This window comes from Globicephala melas, chromosome 13 (genome assembly GCF_963455315.2).
Source record: "Globicephala melas chromosome 13, mGloMel1.2, whole genome shotgun sequence".
NCBI classification, from domain to species: domain Eukaryota; kingdom Metazoa; phylum Chordata; class Mammalia; order Artiodactyla; family Delphinidae; genus Globicephala; species Globicephala melas.
In genome coordinates, this window is record NC_083326.1 from 78,874,920 (window position 1) to 78,890,881 (window position 15,962).

Below are 15,962 nucleotides of genomic sequence, written 5' to 3' on the forward strand. Positions count from 1 at the left end.
TTTTTCCTTCAATTTTTAAAAAATTGAAGTGTAGTTGATTTACAATGCTATGCCAATCTCTGCTGTACAGCAAAGTGACTCACTTATACACATAGAGATATTCTTTTTTTCATATTCTTTCCCATTATGGCTTATCACAGGATATTGAATGTATCAGGATCACAGGATATTGAATGTATTTTTTTTTAATATCTTTACTGGAGTATAATTGCTTTACAGTGGTGTGTTAGTTTCTGCTTTATAACAAAGTGAATCAAGTTATACATATGTTCCCATATCTCTTCCCTCTTGCGTCTCCCTCCCTCCCACCCTCCCTATCCCACCCCTCTAGGTGGTCACAAAGCACCGAGCTGATCTCCCTGTGCTATGCGGCTGCTTCCCACTAGCTATCTATTTTACATTTGGTAGTGTATATATGTCCATGCCACTCTCTCACTTTGTCACAGCTTACCCTTCCCTCTCCCCATATCCTCAAGTCCATTCTCTAGTAGGTCTGTGCCTTTATTCCCGTCTTACCCCTAGGTTCTTCATGACATTTTTTTTTCTAATAGTTTTTTGTTTGTTTGTTTGTTTGTTTGCGATACGCGGCCCTCTCACTGCTGTGGCCTCTCCCGTTGCGGAGCACAGGCTCCGGACGCGCAGGCCCAGTGGCCATGGCTCACAGGCCCAGCCGCTCCGCGGCATGCGGGATCCTCCCGGACCGGGGCATGAACCCGCGTCCCCTGCATCGGCAGGCGGACTCCCAACCACTGCGCCACCAGGGAAGCCCTAAATAGGTATTTTAAAATTAAAAGTGAATATGAAAGTTTTATTTTTATTTATTTATTTTATTCAAACAGAAAGTCACAAAATTTATAATCATCCTCATCAGTTCACTCAGTCCCATTTAATTAATTTTTTTTCATCTTGATCTTTTGTTAGCACTTCTATGAATTCATCAGTTTTCCATTAGAGTTCTGAAAATGCTTATTTATTCAGTTCAGCAGTATAGTCAGTTACCAGAAACCTGTGCTTGTCAGAGTCTTTTCCATGAATTCCTTGAAGATGAAACCGTTTTATAGGAACATTTTTGTAAAAGCATCAGAGTACACGCAGAACTGTCTGTAAATGACAAAAGACTTAAAAATGACCACGGTTAAAGATTTGATGCAAGTTCATAATAATGCAATTGACAAGGAAATTTAGTTATTTCTGAGATATACATTTTAAAATAATAACTAGAATTATGACTTATAACATTATACCAGAACATATAAGATTTTTAGGAATTTCATGTAATGTCTGAAACATTTATATTAACATATTGCCATACAAATAACCCAAAGAAAGTTTAGTATTAGTTGTTTTTATTTATTTATTGTGGTATGCGGGCCTCTCACTGTTGTGGCCTCTCCCCGTTGTGGAGCACAGGCTCCGGACGCACAGGCTCAGCGGCCATGGCTCACGGGCCTAGCCGCTCCGCAGCATGTGGTATCTTCCCGGACCGGGGCACGAACCCGTGTCCCCTGCATAGGCAGGCGGACTCCCAACCACTGTACCACCAGGGAAGCCCTTTTTTAAATTTAATTTTTATTTATTTTTTTATACAGCAGGTTATTAGTATTTTGTTCTTTTTTTATGAACAATAAATTACTAACTGGGGAGGACATATTAGTTTGAAACAACCCAATTAATGCTACTTTTGGATGCTTACAGAGGTCACTGAAAATAAAAGGGAAGTTTAGCAACTATTCTTGAGGGTGTCACCTTCTAATTGTAAGCACTAGATCAGTAATTCTCAAACTCTGATGTGTACCCATTACCTTGGTATCTTGTTAAAATGCAGATTCTGAATGTCAGTAGGTCTGGGGCCAGGGATTCTGTATTTATAACAAACTCCCAGGCACTGCTGCTGGTTTATGGACTACACTTTGAATTGCAAGGCACAAGATGAAACTGTAAACAAGGCTCTTCTTTCACCATATTTTTATAATTTAAAAATGTGTATTGAGGGAATTCCCTGGCAGTCCAGTGGTTAGGACTCAGTGCTTTCACTGCTGGGGGCCGGGGTTCAATCCCTGGTTGGGGAACTAAGATCCAGCAAGCTGCATGGCAGGGCAAAAAAAAAAAAAAGCGTATTGACGTTCACTGGAACGGAAAAGAACAGGCTAGACAGCTGAAAGGGGATGGGAGCTTTTCATAAAGTTTTTACTACTAATTTACCTTTGTCCCCCCATAAATTCAAGTTCATGTTTATAAACCAGATTTTTTTTCAAGGCAATGCCTTTAACCAGAATTAACTATTTAAACTTAATTAAATAAAAAAGGAAAACCACATTTATTTAAAACTCTATTGTTCTCTACTTTCCAATGCGCCAAACAATTTCATTTTAATTGGTATACGTGGAAAGTGTTAAAGTTAGAAAGGGAGCCCTAATTTGGTAGTAAAATCTAGACGATTTTACTAGTCAAAAAAAATTTCCCCCCTTCTAAATTCTTGCCATCTCTCAGGAGGTCATTAACCAATACTATAATTTTTAAATACATAACTTATGTCGTAGATTTTTTAAAAGACCAACTAGCTAAAGATTATATAAGATTCAACTGAAAGGATAACTATACCAAAAAAGTTAAACCAAAAATAGAATCTTTCAAATATATAAACATGAAAATGAAACTGAGCAGGACCCTGTGGGACCTTCCTGGATACAAAAGCCCCTCCAAGTCCCCTGTTTCTTTTTTATTAAAAAAAGTCTTTAGTCTTGGAGACCTTCCCTGAGTTCCAAATAACAGACTCAAGCAGTTAATGATTAGAACATTAGAGTCACAGGACTCCTAGTTCCTCCTGAAGAGATACAGATAACAATCTGCTGTGTATCTTTGAGTTGTTCTGCAGAAACTAAGACCCCCACCCAGTGGAGGATGGTGACTACAGACTGACCCCAGACTGGTTTGAACTAGAAGGTTGATGATTGAGATTCCTGAAACATTACCCTGTTACTTCACCACCAACCAATCAGAAGAATGACTGGTTGAGCATGAGCTGCTCAGGCACCCTGCAACCCTCACCTCTAAGGCTGTCTTAAAAAACCCTTCCCTGAAATCCATCAGGGAGTTTGGGTCTTTTGAGTGTGAGCTGCTCCTTCTCCTTGCTTGACACCCTGCAATAAACGCTGTACTTTCCTTCACCACAACCCGTTGTGAGTAGATTGGCTTTGCTGCATGATGGGCAAGTGAACCCAAGTTTGGCAACAATGATCTTCCAAAACCTTTGAAGAATATTCACTTGTCTCAGCACTGTTTTTCCTCCCTTCATATAGGTAAACTTCTTTTAATTTAACACGCTTAACACTTAACAGACTCATATAACCTCAATAGCTATCTTGGGTTCAGAACACAGTACCCATTAAAAAAAAAAAAAGATAACAGCTCATAATGGCAAATCATAAAACGCACAAAATGTGTTTTAAGATGCTTTTTATAGGTCTATGGTACCTAAGGTTTCCCACAATTTTGTGAACTATTATTAACAGAGTTCTATTTGAGTTCAGTTTAAATTACTAATGGTTGTTTCTTGTTTTTTTAATTGTTTTATTCTTTGTGGCTGACAACTAGGGGGGAAAACAGTTGCAATATAAATGTATTCCTGCCAGTCTCTGTTGAGGGAGTCAAGCTGATTTGATAGAGCTCAATTTGGGGGCAGTGGGTATTTTTTGCTTTCTTCTCCATCCATCCCCTTAACCCTGTAATTAAAGCCTAATATGTACAAATCAAGCAGGATTACTGGGCAAGAGCTATTTCACGAAGGTATGAATTGCTTCTGTGCTAGTTCTAGAATATCAGCTGGGAAGCATCATCAAAAGGAAATCAAGGCGATTCCTTTGCTGATAAGGAAATTGTAATGAATCTCTTTAGGACTAGAAACAGTCAGCTCAGTAATGCGAATACCCTTGTGTTCATCTGAACAATAACAATCTCCCCATTTACTATTTAGCAAGGATTTGAAAGAGCAGGACTAAAAGCTCAAAAGATGGAAGGTGTAAAAGAAGTCTCTTTTCTGTTCAGCACTTTGGCAGGCATAATACCGCATTTGCATCTGTCTGAGTGGTAACTTCCAAAAGTCTGAGAAAGTAAATGTGAGCTGAATATCAAGCGATAAAAGAGATAATTCTGAGCAACTGAGTGTTTGTGTGTGGACGGTGGGGGCTGAGTACCAAAGAGGTGAGCAATTAAGCATAGTGAAGAAAGATCACAAAGCTAAAACTCACCCTGAGTAAAGATGAACTCAGAGCAAGTTTTCTAAATCATCTTACCACATTAAATACACACACACTGAAAAAGCTTCAGCACATTTAAGGATATTTTGCACAGTGCTCTTTTCTTCCTGAATTCTGCTATTGTTTCTGTTCGTAAACAATTATATGTGTCCGTGGTCTAATTATTTCCTCATTCTCTGCTCATCTCTCTCCTTTCTTAGGAACCTCTTTTTTACCTCCCTCATACAGCCAGAAATGACCAAATCCAGTTCTCGTTCAGTATTTGTGTTTTAGTCAGTTTTATATTTTTGTGCCCCCTCCACTACTACTCATTCATATCTGCCTGGGTTTCCTTGGTGCTTGATAAATGTTAGACAGTATGATGCCACAAGTAGCTGCAATGTCACCATCAGGAAGCCTTGATTAAAGTGACTAAGAGGTGAAAACATCAAAGCAAAATAGCTAATGGAAGCTTAAAAAAAAAAATCCTAGCACTTAGCTGAATGCCTAAGAGGTACACAGAGGGAACTCAATAATAAAAGAAGTTTGCTTCAGTGTTTCTGTGGAAATTTTAAGGACCTTTCTCACCACAGGCAACTCTGTACTTTGAAGCTAGACTCTTCCCCAAAGCTAGAAGAATTCATGAATGGTGATTCAGCAAAGATTTTTTTTTTTTCAGTTAAATTTGCAGTTATTAAAGCCTGAAGTTGTGGTAAGGATAAGTCAGAGTTCAAAGCATGACAAGAAAGAGTGCATTAAAAATAAGAAAGGTTGGAGATGATCATATTATGATATATATTTTTTCTTCTCAGACTATCCTCCTTTAACTTTCACAGAATTACATTACTTATGAACAAAATTTAAATTCAAAATTTCTCTTTTAGGATATTTGTATGCTTTCAGATATTTTTCTAGTAGATGTCTTTTGTCATTCTCTGTCCCTATTCACTCATCTTTAAGGGGGGAAAACAAAACAAAACAAAGCATGACTTTCTGCACAGATCAAGGAAGGAAATTAGAGTGACCTGTGCTATCCTGTGAGGAGGCAGAGCAAAAAGGTTAGTAAGAGGAAAAACTAGGTCAAGCCCTAGGTTTCAGAATGAGTGATAGGGCAGGTTTTGGCTCAGTCTCATCGCTACTGCCAGTTACTGAAGGCAGTTTAAATGCTAGTTGAGAATATTAACTCAGATGCCAGATTACCTGTGTTTGAATCGTGCTTCCGCCTCTGACTTACAGTATGGTCAAGTAACTGAACTTCTCTAAGCCTCATTTCTCGTGGGTTAATAGGGGTAATAAAAATATCCGAAACTTATAGGATGTTATAAGGATTACATGAGATATTTCAGGTAGAAGGCTGACTGTCACACATCAAATCCCATGTAATAAATTTATTAGATATTATTGCTAATAAAAATAAATGGCAGGGGCTTCCCTGGTGGCCCAGTGGTTAAGAATCTGCCTGCCAATGCAGGGGACACGCGTTCGAGCCCTGGTCCGGGAAGATCCCACATGCCGCGGAGCAACTAAGCCCGTGCACCACAACTACTGAGCCTGCGCTCTAGAGCTTGCGGCAAGCCATAACTACTGAAGCCCACGTGCCACAACTACTGAAGCCCACGCGCCTAGAGCCCGTGCTCCGCAACAAGGGAAGCCATCAATAAGAAGCCCACGCACTGCAACAGAGTAGCAGCCGCTTGCCGCAACTAGAGAAAGCCCCTGCACAGCAACGAAGACCCAAAGTAGCCAAAAATAAATAAATAAAATAAATAAATTTATTAATAAATAAATGGCACTTCTCTATGTATACTGATAGTCCTATAAACAGTATGTTCTTAAAGAAACAGGGGACACCTTTCTAACTCCTCAAAGTATCTCTTACATTAAATATTCTGTATGTTGTAGTCCATTCTTCTTTTTTTTTTTTTGTGGTACATGGGCCTCTCACTGTTGTGGCCTCTCCCGTTGTGGAGCACAGGCTCCGCATGCGCAGGCTCAACGGCCACGGCTCACGGGCCCAGCAGCTCCGTGGCATGTGGGATCCTCCCGGACCGGGGCACGAACCCGTGTCCCCTGCATCGGCAGGCGGACTCTCAACCACTGCGCCACCAGGGAAGCCCCAGTAGTCCATTCTTAAAGAAGATAATCACATTATTTATTTCCAGAGACATGGTGTGCTTAAGATGCGGTGCTTTGTACTGGATAAATCCAAAATGAAGAAAGAATGCTGTTGGTTACCTGCCTAACAGCCATTTCTTCCCATTATTCTGCTGACAGAACAATTTTCTGCCCTGTGACGATACAGGATAAGCCTTAATAGGTATAAGCTAGTTGTAGTAATTTTTTAATTGTCATTGCCAGTGACTGATCTAGGGGTAAACATGTGCTCCAGTTTTGCCCAGTGCAACCTGAGGGGATGTCTGCTGGAGGCTCTGAATACTAGTACCTAATAAAAACGAAATCTCCCCCATCTGCAGGAAGAATTAGTAAGTTAGCAGTATTTTTCATGTATCCAGTATGTATAATTCTGGAAAAATAGTTTCAAATAAATATAAAATTTCCAACAGCTCTCATTAATTTTTTCACAGTATGTTTCTAAAATGACAGGGGACAGTAAGTAAGTTATTAACTAAAGGGAAGTAATAAAGACACAACTCAGATTGACTTTTCTACCTGTGGTAGACTTGTGTAGGATTAGGCATGTATTTGTGTATCCCTTGGGGATAATACTGTATCAGCTGATGTGAGTTAAGACAAGGAAATGGAGAAGTAAAAAGTTAAAGATGGTTTCAAGTCTGAGTGATTAGGATGATGAAACTGTCACAACTAAATCACTAATAGGGAGTACATCCTGAGGTAATACTGATGAGGTTTGTTTAAAATAGGTTGAGTTCAACATGAGAGCAAGATAGCTCAGAGGAGGCAGTTGGAGAAATAGGATACAATGTCAATTTTTTTTAATTGAAGTATAGTTGATTTACAATGTTTCAGGTATACAACAAAGCGATTGTTTTACATATATAAAACACACACACACACATATATATTCTTTTCCAGATTCTTTTCCATTATAGGTTATTATAAGACATTGAACATAATTCCCTGTGCTATACAGTAGGTCCTTGTTGTTTATTTTATATATAGTAGTGTGCATCTGTTAATCCCAAACTCCTAATTTATCGCTCCCCACAATGTCAATTCTTGAAGTGTTGATTTTGGTGTCACTAGCATAGAACTGCCAACTGAAATCATGAATGGACTCTACAAGGGAAAGAAGAGTGTAAAGAATGCGCACAGAACCAATATCTGAGTCCTCTAGAACAAGCTCAATTACTTTAACTAGTGGTTCTACCGTGTACTGGCTAAATATGTGAACCTGCTAAGTCACTGAAGAGTTCTAAGTCTCATTTTCCTCACCTGTAAAAGAAAAATAAGAATAACTACCATATCAAGTGTTTGTGAGAAATAAATAGCAAAATGAATTAGCACGATGACTAATATATACGTTCTTAAGCATATGTTTGAGGTCAGAAAGAGGAAGAACCATGAAAGGAGGCAGAGAAGAAGTGACAGGTTCATGCATTCATTCGTACATAAAACAAACCAAAGTGTATCAAGTATCTACAATATTTAAGGCATTGAGCTGGAATAGAACCCAGAGAGGATAGAGTCATATTCAGTTCAAATTCAACCAACATTTGTTGAGTACTTTCTTGTGTCGGACATTATGATATGCTTTCATTTATCTCACTTAAGGGATATAATACAATGTGGGAGATATTCCAAAGAGATCAGGTGGACAAGTTAAATAAAGACTTAGAAAAGATGATTAACATTGGCAAAATGGAAATTATTGGTGATCTTTGAGAAAATCGTTTCGGTTTGCCAGAATGGGGTTGGGATGGGAGGAAAAAAAGGGAAGGAAATGTAGGCTGGGGTGGGGCGTGGGGGGCAGGGGTGGGGTTAGGTGGTTTATAGGCACACTAGGGTAAAACAAGAGAGCAGTACTGGTTTTTGTGGATGAATAGAGACTTGTGCTTGCTTGAGAAAAAGAGAGAAGAGGTCAGTGGAAAGGAAGAGACAAGGACAGCTAATACTTAGGCTTTTTTTTTTTAACTTCTTTATTGGAGTATAATTGCTTTACAATGGTGTGTTAGTTTCTGCTTTATAACAAAGTGAATCAGTTATACATATACATATGTTCCCATATCTCTTAGGCATTTTTTAAATTGTGACAAGGAAATACTCAGATACACTTGAAAAAGAAAACATTTTCTGCACAAATTAGTCACTCAATGAATGAACAACTATTCAATACTTTGGTAGACTTGGTTTGATAAAGAGACATGGAAGAGACAGAGACTTTTCTTAACTATGATCACTTCTTGAGATTTTAAGAGGATAGAGAAAAAAATTTTTCTACAAGTGAAAATCTCATTATCCCAAATACTATTCAGTAAAAGTATTCTTTGTAACCACATACAATGTGTGCCGAGATCTCAGGGGAAGGTGAGTGGAACTGTGCTCTACTATCAGTGAGAATATCTTCAGCACCGCACACCTCACCCCATTTTATCTCAAGGGCCAGTGGACCCTACCAAAACACCAAATGTACTTCTAAACACTTACCCAAACAGAAGGACAGATCCAGGAACAGAAAAGGGATAAGTGAAGTACCTGATGCCATTTCCATTCTTTCATTTACTTCCTTCCACTTATTCCTTCACTAGAGAGAAAAGCTTGGCCCTGTTTCAACTTTGGCTCCTACAGACTAACATGATTTTAATAAAAGATATATTATAAACCCTAACCGCTCTTCTTAAAATTGTAACCTCCCCCATTGTCCATCTTCTCTGCTTTTATACTCCATAGCATTCATCACCTTCTAATACACTATGTGCTTAATTTTTATGTGTTCTGTTCCCCCTTCTAGAATGTAAACTTCTTAAGGTAGGTTTTTTAGTCTGTTTTGTTCACTACTGCATCTTCAATGTCTGAAACAATGTTGGACAGACAGTACGCAAAATATAGTTGATGAAAAACTGAATAAATCAATCAATTCCATCATAACAAAAACAATGTTGTAAAAAGTTTCTTTTGCATGGACTATGTTCCATTTTTCCTGTGTTAATGTTACTTTGCAAATCTCATATTATTCCATACGAATTGGTTTTTCTCAATTAGACTGTAACTTTCTGGAAGATGGCTCCACATATTATTTTTAATTATTTCCTTATTGCTCTCATATTTTAAATGCTAGCTAGTAAATAAAGTCTAGTTAACTCTTCTTTACATTCCTGGTCCCTTCCCTTTCCTTTTGCTGCCTCACGCCAATGCCACTTTGCTGGAAAGAGTCTGGCACCGTTTCAGCGAAGTCATTCTCCACACTACTTTGTTATCAAGTGACTGAATAGACTATGGTTTTAAGTTGTTGAAATGGCAAGCAGTGTTTTTCAAACAGAATTATTTTATGAGTTCCAATGCAATAAAATAGTTCAGTGATTCAACGGGCTGAATTACATTTCATTCACTTAGAGGGAAATTCCACTATAGACAACTGAAGAGAACTTCTCTCTTATTTTTATTCTCCATATACTTCACATTTGGTGAGATTTCTCAGATTGAGTACTTGAACCCTCAAAGGTCTCAGAATAGACAGGGACTGTTTGGACTAGGCTAACTACAGAGTATTTTAACCAAAAAGAGGTTTTCACCACTTGGTCTTCAATTACTGATTGCCTGTTCCTAGACTTCTTGGGATGGTATTTGATTATTTCTTCATAACCTGGTTTAGAAAAATTACCATAATTTATGATTACAAATAAGGAACTCCCTAAGTATTCTTTAACAAGTTTGTAAGGTTGCAATGTTCTCTAAAAACAATGAATGTAACTGGAAATTATGACAATGTGTAAATTAGCCTCTGATAAATATCATTTCTATTGCTTTAAGGCTTTTGATTTTTGAAAGTCACATGAGTACAACCTGTATTTCAGTTTGTTTTAATCTGTGGCATTTTTAGTAATTTGTTCAGACAGCATTCTCAAATCTTGATGTGTAACAAATTTAGGAAAACTGATTGGGCCTAAGGACTTCGAGAATTTCCATTCAATATAAAATTACGGCCATTTCTTCCTCATTTACAGTTGATATAAGAGGCATATGGCAAACTAGAAAGAACATGACACCTAGAGTTAGAAAGGGATATATTTAAATCCTACTCTGCTATTTATTAATATGGTCTTCAGCCTGCTACTTGGAAAGGCAACCACAATTAAGGGCATGGGGTTTTGATTAAAACAGAACTGCAGGGCTTCCCTGGTGGCGCAGTGGTTGAGAATCTGCCTGCCAATGCAGGGGACACGGGTTTGAGCCCTGGTCTGGGAAGATCCCACATGCCGCGGAGCAACTAGGCCCGTGAGCCACAATTACCGAGCCTGCGTGTCTGGAGCCTGTGCTCCGCAACAAGAGAAGCCGCGATAGTGAGAGGCCCACGCACCGTGATGATAAGTGGCCCCCACTTGCCACAACTAGAGAAAGCCCTCGCACAGAAACGAAGACCCAACACAGCCATAAATAAATAAATAAATAAAAACACAAAACCAGAACTGCATTCAAGTCCCAGATCTATCCCTAACTAGCCATATGATCATGGGCAAGTTTCAAAACTCTCCAAGGTTCAGTTTCCTCATCTGTAAAATGGACATAATAAACATATCTAACCCATAGGACTGTATATTGTGAAGATTAAATAAGACAGTGCATGTAAAGTGTTCAACAAGGTGGCTGGCACAGAATAAGCATTCAATAAATTCCATCCATTACTACTAATAAATGAAATAATTCAATGTGATAGTCTGTGTGGAGCATATATATAAAGTATGAAGTACTTAAGTGTTAAATTTTTACTATCCTATATGTCAAAAAATGGGCTCAATTGCCCATAATTCAATTATTCCCCCCTGCTGCTCTGGATATATTAATAACATTCAATATTATATTAGAACTAAGGATTTGATCAGTCTTCTTTGATATTTAAATTCTGACATAGAAATCACTTTTAAGTGATTTTATGTCTTCTATAAAGAGAACATCATATTTTCATAAAATAAAAAAGAATGTGTAAAGGATCCTATGTCATTGTTTGAATCAGATTTTTCATGTTCTATCCTTTATTTACCAATAACTTTCATTATATCAATACTGTGCCTAAAATTTTCATCTTGACTTATTTTAAGTATTGTGAATGGAATGAAATTTTTTTTATTCTCCTTTTTTAAATCCACACGTTTCCCTAAAGTCCTTGAGTCTAAAATTAACATGGATCTGTCCTTTTATTTAGTGGACACTAATGTTCATTTTAGAAATATTATTTATGCCTAGAATAATTAAGCCACAATGGTAGGTTCCATCTTTAAAAGGCAATTATTTTACATACTATACTTTGGGCCTCAATCATTTGATTGTAAACTATATATATTTAACATTAAACTTTTGCTCTGAGAGTTTGTTCTAGATCAGCACTTTCAATTAGAATGTTTCATGATAATGGAAACAGTCTACATTTGCACTGTCCAATATAGCAGCCACTAACCACATGTGGCTATTGAGCACTCGAAATGCGGCTAGTGTGACCGGGGAACTGAATCTGCAATTCTGTTAAATTTTAATTAAATTGTAATTTAAATAGCTACCTGCCTAGCAGCAACCAGTTGGACAGCACAGTTCTAGAGAGTTCAAAAAACACTGGTAATTATGTTGAAAATGAATAATACTGATTCTCATAACTAAACTATAAAGCTTGTATCACTGCTGCCTCAGGCACTGCTGACACATCTCTTGACTAATTGTGCAAGAAGCACTGAGGTTTCAGCACTGTTCTACCACTTTATAAATCAACCTTCCACTAGCCCCTCCCTCCCCACCATCATTGGTGGCCTCATACTCTCTCTTTGAAATCACTTGAGAAACAAAAAGTTAAGATCTAAAAATCTAACCAGTAGTCTAACTCTGACCCTAGGCTCCTATGGTAATTCAACTGTTTTTATTGGCTTAACCTCTGAGAGATGGAGGTATTGCCACCAATGCCATCTCTGTCATATACCTTCTCCTCAGACTAGTCACATTTAGTTAGCTCTTGACCATGCTGTCTTTGCTCTAAACAGGAATGAAACAGAACCACAATAGGAAACAGGAACTGTTACATTTAGTTATCACGTAGCAGTGAGAGTGTATATGTATATGTGTGTTTTCACAGGGTCTAGGAGAGCAATTCTACCTACCCCTTCCTTCCTCCTCCTGTTAGACAAATTTCCAAGCACTTGATAGAAGAGTCCCACCACTAGCTAGAAGTAATGGTTTCCTCCCTGAATTCTTAGTGAAGTTCAGGGAGTCTTTCCTAAAAGATTTCTAAATGCTTAACTCCACTCAAGGAAATGGTATTTTATTACTCAGACACTATAAGTGTTAGGCTGCATACTGCTCCAATGAGTAGTTTTAAGACTTGTTACCATCTTCACTGGTCAGAGTAAAAAAGGGTTTGGCACTACAAGGTAGATGCTGGTACTTGTCCTCAATAGCTGCTTGAAAAAGGCTGCTAGAATTAAGTTTGGTCTCTTTTTACATTTAATAAGAACATTAAAGCTTACATATGGATAAAGTGCTTTCTTTCACATACCTAATCACATTCAATTATTTTAACATCCTGGTAAGATGGGAAGATGTAATGATTATTCTGACTTTTTTATGAGTGGCATTTGATTCCCAGTTTCTCACATTTTCTGGTACATCAATATTTCTACACGGCAAGAGGGCTACCCAACAATGGCTCTGGGAAAAAGTGGACACTGTAGAAAAAGTCTATGATCCACTTCTTTATGATATTTGGGTGTAATTAATTGAGCTCACAAATTTAGTCCCTGAAACTTTTTCATTCCCTTCTTTGTATATTACATGGTTTTAAAATGTTTTAAAAGAGAAATATAAAAATTATCCATATTTTGCTTGGGAAGATTTCTATTATTTGTCTATTTAATATATAATATCTATTTGATATAATCTGTTAAATGTTTATAATCATCCTTCTATTATATTGTTACTAGTCATATAAATAGGTTTACCACATATGCTTGGTGATGTTGGTAGCTCTTTTCTCCTAGTTTAGGAGAGAGCATGGAGGAAGGATTTAAAGTATAGGACAGAAAGAAGTCAAAAATATGTAAGCCATTTAGTGAAGATAACCTTAATATGTTCTGAATTTTAGAGTTTTAGGGCAGTTGGAAAACTAATCACATTCATAAGACATTTTACAACTACATTATTTCCTCAGTAAATCTGTAAATAATAGCTACTGGCTATATCTACAGAATTTGTGTAGATATTCACAGATTGCCTATAGTGCTACTTTTTCTTATAAATGTTTCGTGGATATTCATGCAGGTTTTTAAAATTTTTTATTTTTTTTATTTCGTGGCCACACCACGCAGCTTGTGGGATCTTAGTTCCCCAACCAGGTATCGAACCCGGGCCCTCGGCAGTAAAAGTGCAGAGACCTAACCACTGGACTGCCAGGGAATTCCCCAGGTTTTTTTTTTTTCAATGTACAATTAATGAACTCTGTCCAGAAAAGGTCTGTATTGGCCTTTCCTTCAAAATTAAAGCAATAAAATTGCAAATCAGTTGTCTCAGTAAAAGTAGGAACTAAAAGAACTCACAAATAAGTTTGTTATAATGATATTTGTCTCAGTAAAAGTGAAGGCTAAAATAATTCATAAATAAGTTTGTTAAAAGGATCTTCATCATTAAGTAGGGAAAACTCTTACTAGCGCTAGATTAAAAACATGGTCTTGTGCCATCCCCTGTAGGAATGTCACAAGACTAAGGAGAATTCATCTCATTTAGAGATGAATAATAAGAAGGAAACAGCATCAAATCTCTGTAAAAATATTATAAAAACAAAACATAAAGAAATAGGGATAAGAAGTGTCAGGTGAAGAACTCTCTTCAGAAAGTGTCATAGATAAGATGGAAGCTGTATCAGAACGTACTGCCAATGAATTAAAAAAAAAAAAAAGGAACTCAATGAAATAACTGCTGTATAAAACAGGAGCTCATAGCAGGGATATAAGAGTTAAGCCAAAAAGGGAATGAAAAATGAATTGGCAGAAGTCAAGAGAGATGTGGGAATAAAATAAAACCACTACCGAAATGCAGCCTGCACTGGAAGCAGGACAAAGAACTTGTAATGCTGAAGAAAGCATGGTATAGAACTGAGAAAATTAACCAAAGGGCCCTGAACAAAGTTTTAAAAATAAGAGAAAATTAGAGATTTTAAAGATGAACATATTCATAATCAGTATCCTGGAAGAGAATGGAAATATAATAAAAATTTTAAATTGAGATAATTAAAAAGAAACTTTCTAGGAATAAGACTTAAAGCTACATACAGACTGAAAGCGTCCACAGTATCCCAGAGAAAATGAACATAGAATAAACACTGAAACATGTCTTAATTAAGCTACTAAATTCCAAAGATTAAAAGAAAAAAATTCTTCAGGCATTCAGGCAAAAAGGCCCAAGAATAAGTCTAAGAATATTTGCAACCTAAAGACTACCATAAATCCAATATTCTTCCACTTGAATTACTGGTTTAAGAATTAACATTCATCATCAAAATAGTTTTTCATGTGTGTATTACTTATTTCATAAAAGAAATCTTAGACAAAAATTATAGCTATAGAAAATTAAGTTAAATAAGTAATACTTATTTACTTAAGAGTTGAATAAAACTGTAAAACCTAAGTGATTCCTTAGCATTAAGGATTAAAATTTTTAAGAAAATCTACTACCTTAATTTATAATTTTTTTTTTTTTTTTTTTTTGCGGTACGCGGGCCTCTCACTGCTGTGGCCTCTCCTGTTGCGGAACACAGGCTGCGGACGCGCAGGCTCTGCGGCATGTGGGATCTTGCCGGACCGGGGCACAAACCTGTGTCCCCTGCATCGGCAGGCAGACTCTCAACCACTGCGCCACCAGGGAAGCCCCTTAATTTATAATTTAACATTTATTAAGACTAGTTAAAAGTTCATAGAAGAAATACGGTTAAATTATATAAGCAATTGTGATTTTTAAAATAAGCAACAATGCCACAATTTTCAATTATATTAGTTACCCATGTTTCTATAATCTATAACCAGTCATGTATATTTTTTTCTTTTTCTTTTTAAAATTTATACTAGGGAAGCAGCCGCATAGCACAGAGAGATCCGCTCAGTGCTTTGTGACCACCTGGAGGGGTGGGATAGGGAAGGTGGGAGGGAGACGCAAGAGGGAAGAGATATGGGGATATATGTATACGTATAGCTGATTCACTTTGCTATAAAGCAGAATCTAACACACCACTGTAAAGCAATTATACTCCAATAAAGATGTTAAAAAATAATAATAATGAAATAAATAAATAAATACATTTATACTGCAGTATAGTTGATTTACAATGTTGTGTTAAGTTTCTGCTGTTAACCAGTCATGTCTTGAACAATTGCAATAAAGTGAGATATTTTTCTTGGGGTAGGGAAGTGGATAGTTGTCAGAGAATAGCTTCTTAAAATTATTTATTTATTATAGGCTTATTACTAACATCCAATTCAACAGACATCACAACTTACAAATGTTTTATAATTGAATTATTTACAATATCCGTAAGACAGCTTCTGTTAGCTTCATTTTACA

General features: G+C 37.0%; 1 protein-coding gene across 2 annotated transcripts in view; it reads right to left on the reverse strand.

Annotated features, from left to right (window-relative positions):
• TAOK3 (TAO kinase 3) overlaps window positions 1-15,962 on the reverse strand; it is a 187,376-nt gene that overhangs the window by 116,627 nt on the left and 54,787 nt on the right. The window lies entirely within an intron of this gene.